The 18,089-nt window shown below is 38.0% G+C and overlaps 1 long non-coding RNA gene and 1 other non-coding gene across 2 annotated transcripts in view; both read left to right on the top strand.

The window, feature by feature from the left end:
• LOC135361577 (uncharacterized) overlaps window positions 1-18,089 on the top strand; it is an 89,480-nt gene that overhangs the window by 53,836 nt on the left and 17,555 nt on the right. The window contains exon 2 of the long non-coding RNA XR_010405017.1: window positions 999-1,263. This is a non-coding gene — a long non-coding RNA (uncharacterized LOC135361577). The remainder of the gene's footprint in view (window positions 1-998; window positions 1,264-18,089) is intronic.
• Window positions 8,619-8,735, top strand: LOC123862760 (small nucleolar RNA SNORA51). The gene has a single exon (XR_006795430.1). It is a non-coding gene; the product is annotated as a small nucleolar RNA SNORA51 (small nucleolar RNA).

An 18,089-nucleotide genomic window follows, 5' to 3' on the forward strand; every position in this document is an offset into this window, starting at 1 on the left:
GTTTTAAACATGAGCTTTAGTTATAAGTGACCAGATGTCTTGGCTTGCTGTCTTTAGTCAGCTTCTGCCACTTCCTCTTGTATCATTCTCTATATCTTGAAGTGAGTGGCTGAGAGCACTATTCATTTAGACAAATGGCAGCTCAAATCTCTTTTCAAGGTAAAAAAGAAAGTGAGATTTGTAAATGAAACCCAGGTAGGCAACGTAGTTATTGTAGTAGCAATTATTTCTATAGTTCTTAGAAGTTGGGAAGACTGTCAATGTGAATTTTATAGGATAGTCAGTATGTAACTGGTAATTTGAACTACCCCTGGATGAATATTCCAGCCAACCTATGGCTCTTTTGGTTACTCTCAGGTAATAACATTGCCATAGTAGCTTTCAGTTGCAAACACAATCTCAATTCAGCAATTGGAATGCCTAATGCTAGCAGTTGGAATAAATCAAAATGCTGACAGTTTAAAACATAAAGTAATTTCACCTGTACCATTAAATTCTTATTATGGTGTTACATTTTTCTCCCTTTACTTTCCATGTTGGCTGCTTGCAAGGGGAAAAGGGGATGTACATCTTCACTTTTCACAAAAGTGAAAGGTGTTTATCTTTGTGGATAGTGCCCTTTTGCTTCCCAGACTCACCAACAATGTTTTCTTTTTGAGAGATCTATTTCTTGCTCCCAGAGAGGTAGAATAGTGTAGTCTGGTTAAGAATGTGGAATTTTGTGTCAGATTTGGGATTAAGCTTCTTACCTGGGGAAGTTTCTCTTCTCTAAACTTCAGTTCCTGATATGTTAAGTAAAAAACACCTCACAGAATTATTGTGAAGATTAAATGAGTTCATGGGTGAGAACAGCCAAATACAATGTCTGGCAGATATTATTTACTCAATAAATGTTTGATATATGGTCACTCTTTGGGTTCCAAGCCCAAATCCCTTCCTGATTGTGGTAGATATTTCTAGTGCTCTTCCATATCTGTTTTTTTTTTTTTTTTCCGTAGCATCATTAGTCTGGGAAGATGATTCCACTCAGTCCTAAATTGGAGCAGGTGGCTATAAGAGGACCCTGTCAGAGCCTACTCATATCCCACAGACACCTTTCATTTCTGTGTGCTCCAGCCCAACTTCTAACCAAACACCAGCCCCACAACTCTTCCTGAGGGCTGCTTCTGGCAGCTGCAGCCTGCTCTGATGTGCATGGGACAGGCCAGTTGTAGAAGAATTATGTCATCAAACAATGAATACCACAGATCTTTTACTCCTCAGGTAGGATATTTGTGAGGCACATACTCCACATTGTTTCTCAAAGTTTTCTGGTGTGATTGCATTCTAATTAGTCATAGTGGTAAATTGCTTGATAATATACCCTATGTTGGCTTCCTTCCTTTTCCTGTATTTGTAAATGGGTTCATTAGCATGCAGGGTGTTTATTAAGAGTTCTTTTGGGATCAATACCTATGGAAGGGAGGGGAAAGAAGTAGAGTAGCAGAGGGAGAAGTTGGACTATAATGCAGTCCAAACAGAGGCCTCAGTTGACCTCTTGGGGAGCTCCAGAGCTGGAATGCCCTTCAGAGTCATCCCGAGTTGGGGGGAGAAGTTTGGGCATTTTTAACCCCACAGTGATTAGTCACTGGGTGTGAGTTGTGCCTGGAAGGAACCTAACTTGGGAGAGGCAATTTTCTTTAGCCAAGGCAATCTCCAAAGAGGGTTGATAGCTGAGGCTCTTTTGGTAACACCTGCAGCCTTCCTTCCTGAGGGAATCTGGATGCATCACAGTGCCAACCATACCCAGGCTTCCCACTTCTCCATCAGTGTTTTCTGAGCTAATCTCCCAATAAACAACCTGATCTTGAATCCTTGTCTCAGGGTTTGCTTCTGGGGGAACTGAAAACAAGACAGGGCTTTCACAGTGGAGAAAGCTCTACTGGGAGAGCTCACAATGTGTCCACTGATGCTGCCAGGTATAGGAAAACAGGGATGTGACTCCTGTCCAGGGAATCTGAAAGAATATACTGCTTTGCTGATGGGGGCAACAGAAATGTTACTACCTAGAGATTAACCTGTACCCCATTGTTTACTGGGGCAAAGAAAAGTGAGTGTGTTTTCCATGGAGCAGAGATAGGCCTTGGGTGAGAAAGAGCCTGTGTGGGCTTGGGTAGGTCCTGACCAGCTGGCAAAGGGACCCCTATAGCAAGAAGCTAGGGATGGACACCAGATTCCTGGGGGCTATGGAGAGAGCACGTGTGCCTACTCAATGTAATAAAACCAAGAAAATTAAAAAAAAAGTCTCGAATCCAATTCCTCCTGCCTACATTAATTATAGAAAACCTAATTTATCTGCACTATAAGTAACAGTGTCCAGGGGTTTATCTGGACTGCTGATCTTTTCACATTCATCACTCTAGCTATTTGCATTCTGGCAGCCAATCCAGACTCTTCTTGTGGAGGATTAACTATTCCATTTCAGGGCTATGCTTTCTAATTTTACATTCCCTTTTGATTGAACACACCACAGAGGATAATAGAATAATCAAAGTTACACTACCTCTTGTCATGATTGTATTATTTTCCTTAATGACCATATTAATGATTTATATTTTCTAAGGAGATATCACCAAACAACGAATTTCATAACAATCCAGTAATTCTAATTGTATGTATTAGAATTGAATGATGTTCAATCAAACATTTGGCATCTTATTTTTCACCTGGGTTGGTCAGGCCGGGTTAAGTGGAGTATTTAAGTGTTCAATCCTTGTGCATAATATGTGTTCACTCTAGTTGGTACTCCCCTTGGCCAACAGTTCAAATGTGTCATTCTGGAACATCATATAAAAACCAAATTCAGCAATGCTACAGATGAAAAAATTTTTTTTTCAAGTAAAACTTTATTCTCCATCTCCCAAACTTTGGTATTAATGTTATGTGGTTTCCTGAGATTTTGATTTCCATGTAAAATTATATTAATCCCCAGATATATCATAAATGTTTAAAGATTTTAAAGAATCAACTTAATCCCAGTTTGCCATTATATATATTTTTAAAGATTTTATTTATTCATTTGTTAGGGAGAGAGAGAGAGTGCAGAGGGAGTGGCAGGCAGAGGGAGAAGCAGGCTCCCCGCTGAGTAGGGAGCCCGGATGCGAGACTGGATCCCAGGACCCTGATTTCATGACCTGAGCCGAAGGCAGACGCTTAACTGACTGAGCCCCACAGGCGTCCCTGCCATTATATGTATATATATATATATATATATTTTTTTTTTTTTAAAGATTTTATTTATTTATTTGACAGAGCGAGAGAGCACAAGCAGGGGGAACAGTAGAGGGAGAGGGAGAAGCAGGCTCCCTGCCAAACAGGGAGCCCGATGCAGGACTCGATCCCAGGACCCTGGGATCATGACCTGAGCTGAAGGCAGACGCTTAACCATCTGAGCCACCCAGGCACCTCGCTGCCATTATATTTTTAATGAAAGAATACAATTTTGGTCAGTAGTTAAGGAAATGAATCCAAACTCCAATTATACCCATATCGTCAACATAAAAAAAAAATCTAAACAAAAAAGCTGGAACAGTGCTTTTCAAACTTGACTATACACACAAATTGCCCTCTATAGAGGCCTTGTTACGATGAGGGTTTTGATTTGATAGATCTGGGGTAGGGTCTGAGATTCTGCATTTCTCACAAGATCCCAGGTGTTGCTGCTGATGCTGCTGTTTGTGACTGTATTATGAGTAGCAAGGACCCAGAAGACTTTTTTAAGCCCTTGTGAATTTAAGCACAACATTCATTTTAACATTTCTTCATAAGCCAATTTGCATAAAGCTAGGCTAGTTACCCAGCTGCTCCAGGGTTAGGGACTAACTCTCTCATTAAACACTAAGATGCCATTGATTGTTAGATGAGTCATTATTTTAAGTGCTGCTAAGGGAAAATGCTGATAATTAACTATAATGCACCCTGATTTCAGAAATGTTCAAATATAAGTTTTAAAATTGAAGAAATATGGTGGTGTCTCTGACTTCTTTCCAGCTTCCACAATGAGTGTTTATTCTCTAGGTACTTTTTCTACGAGGTAAGTACAATGATTTTCTAATTTTATAGACGCTTGGAGTGAAATTACTTTAAATAGCACAGCTAGAATTTGAACCCAGATCTCTATGACTGGGGAGCCCATGCTCTCAACTTCCACTGCATAGGAAGAGCTATTGTCCCTGAGGAAGATGCTTCCCTGCGCTGTCTTCCATGGCATTCACTTAAGGTAACTGCACCTATAATACTATCTGTGACTGCTGTATTTCCTATTTAAACACATCTTTTTCAGCCTGCTTCTTGTATTCATCACTCTACTGAAGTGGTTTGTTTTGAACTCAGTAGTGACCTCTTTACAGCCAAATCTAGCAGTCCATTCTTTCAGTTTGAATTTTCCTCAGCCTAATCTCTATCTAACATAACCTATCATTCTCTCGAAACTCCTCTTCTGTGTTTTTGAGTAGTTTGCTATTTATGTTGGATGCTTCTCTGGTTATGAGCAAATCATATTTTGTCATATTTTGGCTAATGTATTTATCATCAGCTCTTTCCTTTGCAACCTGTATCAGAAATGTACAGACCTGTACCTGTGAAACAAATAATACATTATATGTAAAAAAAAAAGAAGAAGATAGTAGGAAGGGTAAAATGAAGGGGGGGTAATCGGAGGGGGAGATGAACCATGAGAGACTATGGACTCTGAGAAACAAACTAAGGGTTCTAGAGGGGAGGGGGGTGGGGGGATGGGTTAGCCTGGTGATGGGTATTAAAGAGGGCACATACTGCATGGAGCACTGGGTGTTATATGCAAACAGTGAATCATGGAACACTACATCAAAAACTAATGATGTATTGTATGGTGATTAACACAACATAATAAAATTTAAAAAAAAGTAGAAGAGACTTCACAGGATAGCTGTGAGGATGATATCACTTAAAAAAATTATACCTGCAAAAAAAAACCCCCAAAAATACTACAATCAGTTTAGTAGTCCAGCAAAAATAAATAAAACAATAAAAAGAAAAAAAAAAGAAATATATGAGAAGAATCCAGGTGGTCTCCAAATCCTCACTGAATGAAAATGATGAATTTGGGGATACATAACAAACTATGACTTTGAAATCATGGATCTTGTTAGAACCCTCTCTTCTTAGCTCCTACTTTGTACATATTTTTATTAGTGTTTACAGTGTTATATTCTAATTATGTTCACTTGTCTTTGTATCCGACTTGACTGAAATCCTTGTGGGTAGAGACTGTGTTTTATTTGTTTCTGTTCCTCCAACCCGCGTCCAATTCCTGGCACATAAATGACTCAACACTGCTGAGGCAGGACCACAATTCAGTATTTTAGTAGCAAAAGAAACCATTTCCTGATATCTTGTGTTGCAAGGGAATGTCTCTTACAAGGTCTCTAGCCCCAGGAACAGACCAGTCAGAATGGAGCAGGGGGCTTTGGGGATGTCCTTTCTCTTTTTCACAGGGAGACCTCATAGGTCCCAGATTTAAATTACTCTTGGATTATTTGCTAGTTTTTGGTAGCAAATATGGAGGTTCTGGTTTTTTCACATATGAGGATAAAATGAACCTTTGTGTGGAGGACAAAGTCTCCTATTGGAACCCCGCCCCACCAACAAGGTCATTTTAAATGACCCTATAATGTCATTTAAAAAGCTGTTGGATCAAGGACTGTAGGGTTAAAGGTTCTGTCGAGAAATGGTTCTCAAGAAGTTTGAAAGAGTTGCTTTCTGGAAGAGCTCAACTTGTCCTTCTCAAGGAGCTTTGTTTTCTCATAACATATGACTCCCTTAGCCCATTCCCAGCTCGGACTAAGAGGATGTAAATCTGGAGAAAATTAGGTTCCTGCCATTATGGCCTAGCATGATGGTCTCTCATCACTCCCCTGCTTGCTGGATCACTTTGGTTAGATTTGGTTCAGTTCATTGTCTGTTTCTGAAGCCAGTCATGTAAATCCACAATTAATGGTAATTCAGTCATGTAACAAAGCTGTTTTTTAAAAAAATAAAATTGAATATTTTTTTGAAAGAGGGCAATGACATAATCATTGCCCCTGCCATAAATAATTGTACTGCTTGATTTTAGAGTCCATTATACCTATTTCTCCTTCTGTTTGTCAAATGATTTGTGTTCGATCCAAACAGCACTTTTCTTAAGCCACTAATTTATCTTCGGAGCTGTAGCTGCAGAATGTTTAAAAACAACCTAGGTAGCCACAGAGGCTAGAGAAGCAGTGTGGCGGGAACGCCAATAGAGGGCACTGGGCTATTTGCGATAACTTTGGAAGGCCTGGAGAAGTCTGTTTACCAGCCTTTCAATGAGGAGAAAAAAAAAGGTACACAACATTTTTTTATCTTACTAATTCTGTAGGAGAACAATGGAATTTTAAAAAAGTGAAAATGGAAAAATTCATCTTTAGGTCTGAATTCTACATAATGAATGTTTTCAATGCTGGCTGTTGATCAGTTACAAAGAGTTTATACAACCTAATGCGCACACACTCTCTTGATACACTTTTCCTGATAGATTTCAGTTTGCCTGGGGGGTGATGGTAAAGTAGTTAAATTATTCAAAGATCAGGTTTTGGAAGTAATTTGACTCTTAACTTTGTGGGAGACAGTTGGAATAAAAGAAATGCTGATTATGCAATATCTGGTTTCTAAAGAATATTGTTTTTCCCTCCGGATTCTGATTCCCTTCCTCCATTCTTTCCTTTCTATCTTCCTTCAGAAGTTCAAGTGGGTGCTTTGTTACTATAATCTTCTTTGGGGGAACTGATTGGTAAGCTTATTATTCTTGTTCCTTCCTGTTCCTTCCCTTGGTGTCTTTGGATACCAAGATTAACTCTTGTCCCTTGCCCTTGCCTATCTCAGAGACCTCAGTTGGAAAAAGTTAGGAAGGAGTTTGAAGATGGAGGAAGCTGGGGCAGTGGAGGTTGCCTGAGTTTGGAAAACATATTCCGTGGCTTTCCAGTTGGTTACTTGGGTTCTCTCAACTCCTTCACTCCCCACCTGCATCCACCTCCCCACCCCAGGGCACCTGCTTCAGTCACATAGCCAAATGTCTTTATTTTAGCCCTAAGAACTCTCCCCCTTTTCGCTCCATACACATCTGTCCAATTCATTTTTAGGCCTCTGATATTTGTTATCTCCTAAAATTGTTTCAGATTTCTCTTTTCAGATAATGCATGACGGTTAGAGCTCACTGGGTAAGTAGGCGATTTTCACTGCTAAAGGTTTAAAGCATCTAATAAAAACAACTTAAAATATTATATATTATATAATCAAAGAAAAGCAATAACTTGTAATTATCTCAGGACTTTCAAATTTGTTATAGCAATATAAAAGTGCTCTTAAGTAGGGAATGTTCCATCTTCCCTTTGAATTCATCTGTAATTTGCTTTTAGTTAAACCAATCTCACCTGTTCTGAAATAGTTAAAAATTTATAAAGCCTCACTCATATAACTTCAGCAGATTCTTGAACTCAAGTTCTTTAGGGATAATAATTTATTTTGAATAATTTATTTTGAAAAGAGTCAAAAGACTTAAGACAGGATGGTTGTAAGGTAATTTATTCATGTAAAATTCATGGCAGATATGTTGGTTAGGTCAAGTCAGCTGGAGCAGAGATTGAGAATACCCATAGGGAAAAGGTTGAGAAAAGAAAAATTTGACCCCCCGAGTAAGCAGCAGGAAGAAGGATGGAGAACAGGGAAAAGCAAATAAGAGATATACAGTAAGATTTGTTTGTTTTTGAGAATTTATCTTAAGAGTTTACCTGTGAAATAAGTATAAGAAAGATAATTTATGGAACATGTAAATGAATATAAAAAGTCAAGGACAGATGAATTATTCCCTTCTCCTGAGACAGTAAGAAATGGGAAAAGGGAATAAAGTAATGTTAAACTTAGGACTTTCTGTAAATTTCCTCCATTCCTCAAGCACATCTATGCTTTGCTCTGAAAACCTAACGTATTTTGACTCTCTAGCTATAAATGCCTTAATACAGGTTGTTTTATAATGAATTTCCAAAGATATCCTTTACTATACTTCAGAGTGCGGTATTCTATAGACAACCAAATCATTATTGGTCAGATTGATATACAAAGGGGACCTCTCTCTTTGGATTACATATGATTGAGACTTGGTGTAAGCTCTTTAAATCTGAATTCTTATCCTCAATAGAATTCCATTTTGGATGCATCTTTTTACTAATAATCACTAGATACCAGTTGTGTCAGACTTTTGTGCTCAGTCTGGGCCTACGTAGAAGGGCAGCCATAGAAAGCCTGTTGTGACTTGAGTCCTTGGCTGTGGAAAGGGGAGTTTAATCTTTCCCCTGCTTCATTTATTCGCAGGGCCCATAAACCTGTTTCAGGCATGGTTGTTGCAGATATTAGTATCTTATAGATGCTCTGGGAGGGGTGTTGCCCTGCACGTGGTAGGTCTACCACAAGACCTGTGTCCTAGGATGTACACGGTTCAGTGATAAGCAGGGTAACACAGTGTTGGAGCCACTTAGCAAGGTTTCAATTTTAGAGCTCTAGGAGGAGAGTTGCCCAAAACCTGAGGGTTCTTACCACAGGCTGTTCTTACACTGATTGTACAGAGAAAGGAGGCAGAGTAAATCCACCCATATATACCCTAGTCCAGGCCCTTTGCCTGTATTGTGAATAGGGGGACATGAATTGAAGAAAAAAAAATAAATTAATTTAAAAAAGAAAGAAGAAAGAAGAAAAATCCTGAGGCTTTCAGCTCAGTGGCCTCAGGTAATCTGCATATTGTCTTTGGGAGGCTGGGACATTGAGTGGAGTGGTTGTAGGATAGAGGTAGAGGGAAGCTGATTGTAGGAACCAGAGAGGTTTCCCTCTTGGTGGAAGCTTGGAAGATTTGGGGGATATGACAGATGCTTTGGTTTTGGAAGTAAGACCTACAGTAGATAGAATGGACTACGGTCCTTCAGCTAAGAAAGTTGAATGCTGGGGAGGTGGGGGGGATTGGAGTCATTGATTGGCATTTTTGTAGGAATATATACTGTGTAGGCAGTAACACTAATAACTTCATTCTTTGGCCCCTTCCTTCTCCTGGAGCCTTGGAGGGCTGTCTTGAAAATGCAATAAGAAATGAGTAGAGCCAAGAGTTCTACTGTTAGGTAGGAAAGAAGCCTTGTTGTGAAATTGTCACCATTTCCAAGGAAGTCATGAGTGGCAGAACGATAAAGAAATGTGCAAGACTGGTAGTGTGAGAAGATACCTGAAAGCAGAATGTCTTTGGGTGGGGTGGGGTACTGGTGCCTATAGCTCCTCCTCCTCCTGCCCTTGGCAGAGTGTGTCTGACTTTGGCTGCTTGCAGCTGTGGGTAGTTGGCAGTGAAGAAGCAATAGAAGACCACTGGGCTGCTACAGCAGCAACAAGCAACCTCTACTTTTTGTACCCGAGACCTTGACCTTCAATTACTTGTGGGTTCTTATCTTCAACCCAGATGGCTGAAGCTACTTTACATATGACCTTTGCATAAATGTGATACTATTGTGCATATTTTAAGGATTTTTATAGGATTTGGTAACCAAAATACATAAATCTATTCCTATCTGCTAGATACTCAAACTTATTACTTTGGTATATGGGATGAAAGCTAAAAGTTGACACAATCAAAAGAAATGCATATCTGATTTCAGATTAATTGAATGGAAGGTAGAAAAATGAAAATGCATTAACTCTAACAGTAGCTTTAAACAGAATAAACTATGGACTTTTCAAAGGATTATGATTACCATTAACCATGCCAAAATGAAGTAATATAGATGTATTATTAATACCAGCTGAAACCCAGGTTTTGATTATATAAGAAAACAGACTTAGACTTTTGGCAGATGGTGAACTTAAAAGTTCAAGTAAATCTGAGTTTTTAAATACAGAAGAGGTAGGGAGCATTTCTGCTTGATGAACCCAGATTTTTTTCTTCACAGGGAATACATTGAAACTGGAATTATCTCAGCGATCTCCAAGTGTTATTCTGTTCTTTAGAAAGTAACTGTGCCTTTATTTTTCTGAATCCTCAAGTTTATAATTTTTCCAGTGCATTGTGTTTGTCAATTTTTGGGGAGTCTTTTTTGTTTTTGTTTTTTTTTGACACATGCAGACTTCCATTAGTTTTTCTTCTCCTTTCTTCTCCTTTCTTTTTTATTTTTAGAGATTTATTTATTTATTTTAGAGGGGAGGGACAAATGGAGAGGGAGAGAGGATCCCAAGCAGACTTCCTGCTGAGCATGGAGCCTGACGTGGGGCTCAATTTCATGATCCTGAGATCATGACCTGAGCTGAAATCAAGAGTCGCACACTTAACCTACTGAGCCACCCAGGTGCCACTCCCCTTTCTTAACCTTTCTTGATTCTCCTTCTACAGGAAGTCCCTGGATTGTGGTAGTGCAAATGGGCACCATGGTGAATGGGAGATTCTCTCTTGCTACAGCCGTGTGATCCCCAGATGAATCTAGGGCATGGAAGCAGGACAAATGAATGGACTGGAGTTGGTGGATGTTAACAGAGTGGTTTCTTATAGTTCAACAAGGGCAAGAAAGAATCTTAGATTTGTTTAGTCAGAACTGCAGACCAAGGTTAAGGATGTCATCACTGTTGTCTCATCTTTTGGCTTCAGTATTATAGAGCAGCCTGCTTTTTTCCCATTCCTGCTAATAAGAGGAGCAGCATTTTGACTCTTTAAGAAGTGGAAGGGGTGAAGAGACCAGAGCCCCTGCCTTGGGAAATCACGTATTTCATCAATTAGGCCATTGTATTTTATGAGAGAATATGATTTGAATTTCATGTGAGTATAAAACAAACTAGTGGAAGAGTTTGGTTGCAAATATCCAATGTAACTTTTTGGAGTAAGGGAATGAAATAGAAAATGACAGCAAGATTGAGAGGAGAGAAATAGACAAAGAGATGATAGGGATCAGAATATTACCTGAAAATAACACACAGGTGCATACTAACCACCTGCAAATTCATGAGGTCTTTCTAACAGCTTCACAACTGGATGCTATCTTTAGGAGAATGTAAGTGGAGATTACTGATTGAGGATGAAGGGAATCCCCTAAAGTGAGTACACACATTTTATTTTAGAACATTTCATTAGTTAAAATGAATCATTATCAAGGAGAAAGAAGGCATAGTTTCTTCTTTTAAGAAGTTTATTCTGTCAAAGGAGAAAAAAAGGACAAATACAAAAAGACAGAAAAGAACTAACATTCATTAAACACTTTCTGGGAACTAGACTAAATATACCATTTGACACTAGGTTTGCTTATACAATATACCATATTTTTTGCATATACCATATTGTTACAACACTATGAACTAGGTATTATTATCATATATTTTATTGATAAAAACTGAGAGTTAAGAGGTTAAATAGCTTGCCCAAAGTCACATCAATTAAAAGACAGACTTCAGATCCTGAACTCTTAGTCACTGTGCTTTACTATCTCATTGGCACCTTCAGTGCCTTTCGTTGCTCATTAGGGAATAAACCCATCTTTATATGTGCCTAATGGTTGAACAGCTGGACCATGAAGTCTTGTCAACTTGGCTTGGCTGATAAGAGTCAGATGGGGCTGAAGAGGAGTGGTTTTATGGTTGAAATGTGTTTAAAGAGGCAGGAAGAAAATATGAATTTGTCCTATACAGAGGCAGTTGAATAATTTCCTGGACTGATTCCATGTCTTAATTTCCTCTTTTTTAAAAAGTAATTTTCTTAATTTGCTAGACCATCCTCTAATTAAGGGGCTCACAGATGTTTATTCATTATATTAAAAATGCAAGTTTTAATGGTGCAGTCTTAAGAGACTCAAACAAGCAATAATTAACTCCGTGGCTCTTGGCCAAGCAGTGCTAATGCCTAAATTCATCTAATATTTCACTTGGCCAGACTGTAGGATGGCATTTTTCTACAGTAATTTTCTTTGTATCTTGACTTTCTGCGGTAAATGGCTCTACCAAAGAAATGAGCCACTATCTGAGCCTTTTTCCCTGTACCAGTTGGTTTTAATGACACTTTCAGTCTTTCCCATAATTTCCTAAAGTTGCTTAAATAGAACCTGTTCGTTTTTTCATTAATTTAGCCATTTAGTCCTTCCTTTTTCCTTCTTTCCTCTTTCCTTCCCTCTTCCTTCCACTTATCCTTCTTCTCTCCTCTTTCATGCCCTACCACCATTTTTTCCCTTTCTTCCCTTTAACAATAATTACTAGGTTCTCAAGAAATGCTAGGCTTTGTTCTATGTACTGTGGGGGATAGATAGGTATTATGATTGATTTTTTTCATCCATTTAATGAATATTTATTCAGTGCCTACTGTATGCCAGGCTCTATTTTATAAGCTAGGAACAGAGCTGGGTACACAATAAAGTTTCTTTTTCTCGGTGAGTCATATTCCTGGGTATGTACTGGGAGACAGATAAAAAATATATATCATATGTCAAGTAGTGATAAGAGCTCTGAATAAAAATGAAGAAGAAAATGGAGAGAGATGTGATGGGGAATGTATTATTTTTACATAGGCTGGTCAGGGAAGGGCTCTCTGACAAGATTACATTTGATCAGAAAAACACTTATCTGAGAGAAAAGTACCAAAGACCTCAGGGAATTAATTTCTAACAGGGAGAAAAGATGTAAAGGTAAATAACTGTAACAGAAGGTAGAAAGGGTAAGTGCTGTAAGGGGCTATCGATGAAGAGCTACTGAACTGGCTAAGTTCGGAGGAAGGGGACATAACTGCCTGCTGGGGAGGGGGTGCTATGTAGAGCAAGCCCCACTTCCTAGGGGGTAACTCACACACTCTGATGCCTCATGGTAGAGCCTTTTCCCCAGGCCTTCTCTTGAAGAAGGACCATTCTCCTCGGTTATGAGCCAGTTGGGCTGCACACCTAACCAAGGTGCCTTTGGTTAAGATGCTGAGATTCTAAGTATGAAACAAGTTATATCATGTGTTCAATTTTTCTTTTAATTGTATACTTCTCGAAATCGTATTTCCTTTTTATAAGAAGACTAACCTTCTATGCTGAATGTTGGCCACCAAAGGCAAGAAGGGAAAGGGAGTTCTTGTTTTTAGCTTTGGGCTCAAGATTAGGATGCCCTCATTTTTACTTGTTTTTGTCAGTGTGGCAAGGTCCTAGCTTTTCTACTAGAATGTAAATACCGCAGTGAAAAAGAAAACAACTAACACAGCATCAGCTAACATTTAGCTATTAGCGAGACAGAGTGCAAACAAGGAAGTATGAAAATGAAACATAGAAGTTTATATAATAGTTTAATTTTTAAAATGGAAGGCTTGCAAGGACAGGATATAGGACACTAAATGGGGAAATAATGGATGGAAAAAGTACAGGGTGGATGGAAAGATGAAGGAAAGAGAAAAAAGGATATTACTTAATTACACAGAACAGATGTATCCAAATTGTGAAATTGATCTAATTGAGACCTCTTGAGATATTGTTATAGATATGTTTAGAAGAGCAAGATATTTTTATCTTGATAAGCTACTTTAAGCAAAGGAGACCATAGAGTGGGGCATGGGCTCTGCAAGAGCCAAGGCAAACTTGTGATAATTGAAGTAGTGTGCCTTAGAAACAAACAGGGGTTTAGAGGGGGCTGAGGGTGTTGGGAGAGACAAAAGAGGAAGGGGAAAGAGGAGAGAGAAGCAACAATATGGAGGGTGGCTGATGCTGATGTCAAGGAAAGAGCAACACAAATACTTTTTTTTTTTTTTAGTTTCTTTACCATGAGCTAACCAAATACATACATACATATATATATACACATACATATATTATTGTTATCATTATCATCATCATTATTATTATTTTCAGGGGTAGAATTTAGTGATTCATCAGTGGCATATAACACCCAGTGCTGATTACATCACGTGCCCTCATTAATGTCCATTACCCAATTATCCTTTTCCCTCACCCACTTCCCCTCCCACAGTCCTGTTTCCTAGAGTTTATGGTTTGCTTCCCTCTCAATTTTCATTTTATTTTATTTTGTTTTCCTTCCCTTCCCCTATGTTCATTTGTTTTGTTTCTTAAATTCCACATATGAGTGAAATCATATGGTATTTGCCTTCCTCTGACTGACTTATTTCACTTAGATAATACCTTCTAGTTCCATCCATGTTGTTAGCAACACAAATATCTTTTATTGAATTGTTAAATCATTTCTATTGCTGCAATGTAGATCCTCCCTCCCCCCCAAAAAACCTTTCAGTAATATTTTCTATTCACTCAAAATATATTGATTGGAGGGTGCACTGGGTGGAAATTAAGGACAAGAGCAACCTAAGGCAGAGAGCATGGTTGGGCTGGCTGGGAGTGAATAATGAGAGGACCCATGGATCTCAATATTCACTCAGCAGAGGCAGAGAGGTAGAGGCAGCTATTAGAGAATGTCACCCCCTCCCCCAAAATGGGCAGAAATCCTAAGAATGCCACTGCATTTTTCTACAATCCATAACATGGAGATTTAAATCCATCTTTATCTAGATATTAAGAAATAGGTCAATGCCAACTGATATCTGGATTACATATACTTTAAAAACTACTATAAATTTTCATTAGGATGTTAGTGAATCAGAACTTCAGATGTGAAGATGAAAGCTGAAACTCCAGTGTTCAACATGAAGGGGAAGGGAATGTTTGAAGTTTAACAGTAAGTGGCTCTTCCTTTCAATAGATGGGAATAAAACTGTCTTTGGTCAAGAATCGTCTTATTTGTCTGTGTCTCAGGAGGGTCTTTCACAGAAGTGGGTCTTTGCTACCGGGATTCTGGGAGTAGGGGGGATTCTATGCTATTATTTCTTTTCATAGCTCTGAGTACACATTTGAACCTTTGAATGTCCCACTCAATTTCTCTGTTTTTGAAGCTGTGGAAAACCCCAACTATCAATAGAGGGAAAACGTGCATAAGACTGAGCAGGGAGTTGACTGAATCATTACAGTGTTTTTTAATTTGAATACTGACTAACCAAGAACAGTGAGTGTTCAAAAACCTTCCAGTCCTGTTGGGAGACTTCTGATTTCTGATAAGATGATTCACTCAGCCTGGGTTGCTTTCTCCTTCTCCCTACCAATGCTAAATCACTGCAGATATCAGAGGGAAGTCTGTGGGACTGGCAGACTAATGAAAAACAAATAAGCCAACACATTCAGAAACACTGAGCAAAGAGCATGTCTGGGTTTCAAGGTGTGGGAAATGTCAACCCTACTCCCTGAAAGTCCTAGACAAAGATGGCTTTATGGGAGAGTTCTATCAAATTTTCAGTGAAAGAAAATTACTGTTTTATACAAGTTTTATAAATAAAGAGAAAAACTTCCAAACTCATTTTTTAGTCTAGTATGACCTTAAGCCAGATAAAGACAGTATAAGGAAAGATAATTAAAGGTCCACTTTACTTATGACCTGCATGTGAAAATCCCAAATAACATATACAACAGTATATTACAAATATCAGATCAAGTAAGAATGGTTAACTTCAGAAATTCTATCAGTGTACTTCACTATATTAATTGACTAAACAAGACTTTTTTCATGGTTATCTTGATAAATGCAGCACAAAGTTTTGATAAATTTCAACATCTATTAATGATTATATAAAACTTCTGCATGCTCTGTTCCTGCCAATTGAGTTATATGCTTCCCATGAGTCTGTTGTGTTTGTTCCCAAAGCTCTTAATACCAGTTGTACTTGCTATTGAAATTATGTAATTTAGTTAAATATTACGTAAACCAAAGAATTATATGTGTGAAAAGAGAATTGTTTCTCTGAAAGTTCAACTGAAAGTTTTGGAAAGACTTGCTAAAGGCAAGTTGCTAATAAATATTGCTATCAGTTTTAATTCCTATCATATTAAGAGTGCAGGCCTTAGGGCGCCTGGATGGCTCAGTTGATTAAGAGTGCAGGCCTTGGTCCTACATCAAAAGACTGGCAAATGAACATGGATTTGTATGTTTCAAGTTAAAACAAAAATTTTAATGAGTACATCACTTTGTATGATTCCTTTTTACTGAGTTATTTTGTTCATTTACCAATTGGTCCCAGTTACATCAGATAAGAGGGTTCCCATTGCATTATTTTGAAAAACAGTACTGATACTGAATTCCCAATATCACCTCTTCCATTCTTTTCAGCCTCTTATTTGATTATGAAGAGGACTTGTAAGTGAATTAATATGCTTTCATCCTACCTAGCCAGCTGTGTCACCACATGAGTAGAAAAGATGTGTTGGACTGCCTATGTTAGGATTCTCTCTCCAAAATAATCAAATCTACAAGAGGCCAGAGATTTAGGGATTCTAAACTCTCCTGTTTCTTTTTCTGTAATTTCTGAAACTCTTTTCTCATCCTGTCTCAACCATGTATTCCCAAGTGTGAATAAATACGATATATGAAACCTCTCTCTGTTCCCCTCTGCCCTAGATCTCAGCCACTGGAAATATTTTTTGTTGTTGTGGGAATGTACTGGCATACAATTCTAGTTTTTCTTTCTTAGAGTTGTACAAATTGAAATAGTATTCTAGAACCCAGATTTCTGGAGAAATAATAATGTTGCAACTTTTTAAAATTTGTTTGCTATGGTATAGGAGAATTTTGGAGGAAAAGATCACAGAAAGGTGCTAAATATGATTCATTTATGGGCACATACATATATTGAACTTCTAATGCTCATCACTTTCTTGCTTATATGAAAACTGTATATTTCTCTTTTACCAGTATAAAGAAAATCAGAAATCAACGTAAAATAGGAAATGGTTAAGGTGCAGAGTTTCTTGTAGGGATTTTCGTGTTTCCTTTTATGAGGAATATGTTAAGAAATTACCAAGAATATATATTTTATACACTTTATTTTCATTCAGGGTTATTGAGGTATAATATGCATACAACAAATGTCACTATGTCATTGTGACATACAACAAATGTCACTATGTTTAAATGTACAGTTTAATGAGTCTTAGTAAATTTGTTGTCATATAAAAACCACCACTATTAAGTTGTAGTATATTTCCACTACATCAAAAAGTTTCTTTTGCCCCTTTGCAGTCTTTCCTGCTTCCCAGTCCCTGTAACCACTGATCTGATTTCTATCCCTATAGTTTTGCCTTTTCTAGAATGTCATGTAAATGAAATAATAAAAAATATATCTTTTTTTTTGGTTGGGCTTTATTCTTTAGCATAATGCTTTGAATATTTATCCAAGTTGTTGCATATATTAGTACATATATTCTTTTCATTGCTGAGTGGTATACCATTGTATGATGTACCTCAACTTGTTTATGCATTTACTTGTTTTTTTTTAATAAGTTTTTATTTAAATTCCAGCTAGTTAACACACAGTGTTATATTAGTTTCAGGTGTACGATATAGTAATTCAACAGTTCCATACATCACCCTGTGTTCATCAGAAGTGCACTCCTTAATTTCTATCACCCATTTACCCATCCCCCATGCCCCTCCCCTCTGGTAACCATCAGATTGTTCTCTATTATTAAAAGTCCATTTCTTGTTTGACTCCCTCTCATCTTTTTCCTTTGCTTGTTTGTTTTGTTTTTTAAATTCCACATATGAGTGAAATCATACAGTATTTATCTTTCTCTGTCTGACTTATTTTGTGTAGCATTATACTCTGTAGCTCTATCCACGTCATTGCAAAGGCAAGATTTCATGGGCTTCTTCCTATCTTGCCTATTGTAAATAATGCTGCAGTAAACATAGGTGTGCATGTATCCCTTTGAATTAGTGTTTTTGTATTCTTTAGGTAAATACCTAGTAGTGTGATTGCTGGATCATAGGGTAGTTCTATTTTTCACCTTTTGAGGAACCTCCATACTGTTTTCCACAGTGGCTGTACCAGTTTGCATTCCCACCAACAGTGCAAGAGGGTTTCCCTCTTCCCATATCCTCACTGACACCTGTTATTTCTTGTGTTTTTGATTTTAGCCATTCTGACAGGTACAAGGTGATGTCTCATTGTAGTTTTGATTTGCATTTCC

The sequence above is a fragment of the Mirounga angustirostris genome, unplaced genomic scaffold, assembly GCF_029215605.1.
Source record: "Mirounga angustirostris isolate CCGP_5_RB_7025 unplaced genomic scaffold, mMirAng1.0.hap1 SCAF_9, whole genome shotgun sequence".
Classification (NCBI taxonomy): Eukaryota; Metazoa; Chordata; class Mammalia; order Carnivora; family Phocidae; genus Mirounga; species Mirounga angustirostris.